The sequence below is a fragment of the Montipora capricornis genome, chromosome 7, assembly GCF_036669925.1.
Source record: "Montipora capricornis isolate CH-2021 chromosome 7, ASM3666992v2, whole genome shotgun sequence".
Lineage (NCBI taxonomy): Eukaryota > Metazoa > Cnidaria > Anthozoa > Scleractinia > Acroporidae > Montipora > Montipora capricornis.
Window position 1 is genome coordinate 22,236,389 of NC_090889.1, and position 3,380 is coordinate 22,239,768.

Here is a 3,380-nt window from a genome sequence, read left to right on the forward strand (position 1 = left end):
CACTTGTACGCTTCACTCACTCGTCAGATACTTTCAGCCCTCTAAGAGACAATTTGTTTCCCTGCGCAGCCATGTAATATCCTCTATTTCTGTTGTGGATTACAAGGATTAAGATCTTCTGAGAATGCAATGGTTTAAATCATAGTAGAAATTTTCATCACATTCTCTTGATTGGGTAGCAATTTACTGCAACAGCGAGGAGAGTAAGAAATCCTTTAACCCATGCACTCCCGTGAATGAGATTTAACAGATTTTGTCTAACGCCACACGATTTTGCTCGTCAACTCTGGGGAGGTGGCTGAGGAGTGAAATGGGTTATATCTAAAACTATAAATTGCCATAACAATGTTTACTTTTCTTTTAAAAACAACAAACCTCTTTTTCTGACTAATGGTAAGTACAGTATTAAACAATTCTTGATTTTGATTGGTTCTGTGAGCGACAGTACAGCTTGAGCAATTTTGCAAACTTTCAATACATCACTTGTGCCCATAAAATGAATCACCAAATGAACAAGTTCATAGGATTTTTTATTCATATACTCAAAAAAAATTACTCCATCGCGGTGTTTCCATAGCAACTGCAATACTGCATTCTTACACTTATTTATGCATTATTCATTAGCCAATCAGAAACATATTCTGTCAAAGATGTAATAAAACGTTATCAAACTCGGACAACTTGAGCTACAGCCTAAGACTGAGGAAGTTTTCAGGCTAGTTGTTAAGCTTACCTTATGATTGAATTCCGTTTAAGCGATTCTCAGTACCACTTCTCTGTGCCTAGGCCCAAGAAAAAGAGGAAAAAAAAAAAAAAGAGTAATTTCCCCAACCTCCAAGATTCTACGGTTTACAAGCCACAATACTAAAGGTAACATGTGCACAACGAATGCCAGATTTACTACTTAACAGTATTAAAGCACACATATTTTGCACATACAAAATTAGATGTTTTTCCTCAAGTTTGTAAATGGTATATGTGTACCACTTTGCCACTTGTGTTGTAACCATGCCTTAAAGTACCTGTATGTGTGTGTGTCATTTTGTATACGACTGGGTGGTTTAGCGGTTATTAACCACGCCTCCCACCTCTGTGACCTGGGTTCAACCCTGGCCTTGAGGTCGTATGTGGGCTGAGTTTCAGTCAATCTCAACCTGACTCTGAGGCTTTTTCTCCAGGTAAACCTGTTTCCCTCCCTCATCAAAATCGACTCTCAGTCAATAATATTACATCTGGCTGTGGGTTGATACCCTCGACAGGGATAACCTCTGGTTTCCTTCCCTTTCATTGAATTAAATGAATAAAGTTGGTATTATTATTATTATTATTATTATTATTATTATAATATTATTATTATTACTATTATTATTATGATGATGATGATAGTTCAAAATTACCTGTAATGCAACTATTCACACCATAATGTAACTGTGAAGGCAAGTCGCAGTAATCAGACTTGTCATGGCTTGATTAATTGTAATCATTCCATTTCATTGGATTGACAGATAATCATCATAAACTGGACTTGACTTTACAAAATTAATAACAAAGCTATCCATGAGGGAGGCCACAAAGATCACGTAAGAAGTTACTGTACATGTATTTTTAACAGCGAGACAAATGCAAGATACCTTTCTGTGGGCAGCAGACCCAAATAAAGGCTCAAATTCTGCTTCTTGTGGGAACATTCAGTCACCATCTCAGTCACTGTTTCTTTGTACCTAAAAGCGAGAAGAGTTAAAATGCAGAATTCACCGAACCAAACGTTTGGTACACAAAGTTCTTTATTCTGCTCCCAATAAAAATAATGTCAAAATACATTGTAACTTGTTTTTTTGACCACATGACTTGAAGACACGTATAGTCTGTATACACAATTCTTGGTGACAAAACATCAAAGATTTCAAAACCTACCTTTTGACAGGGACCTCCTCTCCTACTAAAGATAACTTTAAACAAGAAACAATAATAATTACAGTTAAAGTGCCCCTGTGACCAAAAAAATCAATTCTTATTTTTCTTTGAATTTCAAAACTATGTTAACTAAACACCAAGTGACCAAAATTTTAAGCCTTGATTTTAAAAGACACCTGTTTATTTTAACTGGAATTTTCCTTTTTCATGGTCTGTCATTACTAAAGTCTTGAGAGCGCTGGATTGAGGAGAAAATGATGTCAAAGGCTCAGCAGTTCAAGAATGCAATGCATGTGTATGCCGCAGAATTAATAGGCAGCACGGGAGTTTTGGGCTTTCAGACTTAAACTGGCATTTCACATACAAATGTATAAAAATGATAATAAGCTGCATCCTCACACTGAAATTTTAAGCCACTGAGTAAATGACCTCACTTTTCCCTGGATCCAACTCTCTGAGGTCCACTCAGTCAGTTTTGAACGTAAGTAATGGTGGACCGTGAAATTGAAAATTTACACTCAAAAAACAGCCTTTGGATAAAAGTCAAAGATCAAAATTTTGCAAGTCAGGTGTTGAGAAAACAACTTTCAAAACCTGAAGAGAAAAAGGAAGTTATCTTTTTATCACAGGGGCACTTTACACATTCAAATGAAAAGGACTTTCACTGGTTTGCATCAGAAAAAACAATCTCCTTCTTTGAAACGGAGCATGCTAACAATTCTCCCACACAATCTCTGGCCCTTACAATCGAAACTTCATTGCACAACTGAACAATTTACAAATCAATGAAGGGGTAGTTTCTAAAGAAACTGTGGTGCTGCGTCGGTGGGGAAGTAGTATACAAAAATTTGGTTTTATCAACGGAGTTGATAATGTAAATTGGCCACCGTACAGAGATTCTAAAAGCTGACGTTTCGAGCGTTAGCCCTTCGTCAGAGCGATTCGCTCTGACGAAGGGCTAACGCTCGAAACGTCAGCTTTTAGAATCTCTGTACGGTGGCCAATTTACATTATCAACTCCGTTGATAAAACCAAATTTTTGTAATTTACAAATCATATTACTTAAGATATTTACCTCTTTCTTGCATCAGCTGACTTAATGAAAACCCTTCCTGGTAGACAACCACGACCAGAAAATTACATTGCCCAGGACCCAAAGAGTTACATTGTAGTGATCAGTTTCTGGGCATTGTTCCAAGCGCTGTGAACATTATATTTTTCTGGGACACTCCCAAAGCCCCTCAAAAGTTCCATCTTTGGAAAGTTAACCTTCTGTAAGCTTCATAAGGCCAGTTATTTAATACATTAACAAAGGTCAGCACAATAACTTTAATTTTGAATTCTACTTTATTAAATAAAAAAAAGACAGTCAATAAATTTAAAATTTGGCCATTTACAAAAACAGTTACGATTCGTGTATTTTGCTTTTGACATTATTAGCACTCCACCAAATCAACAAAGCCGCA

General features: G+C 36.5%; 1 long non-coding RNA gene across 1 annotated transcript in view; it reads right to left on the bottom strand.

Annotated features, from left to right (window-relative positions):
- The window catches only part of LOC138056436 (uncharacterized), a 2,482-nt gene extending 947 nt beyond the window's left edge, over window positions 1-1,535 (bottom strand). The window contains exons 1-2 of the long non-coding RNA XR_011133445.1: window positions 1,398-1,535; window positions 734-782 (exon numbers count right to left, since the gene is read on the bottom strand). This is a non-coding gene — a long non-coding RNA (uncharacterized lncRNA). The remainder of the gene's footprint in view (window positions 1-733; window positions 783-1,397) is intronic.
- Window positions 1,536-3,380: the final 1,845 nt, after the last annotated feature.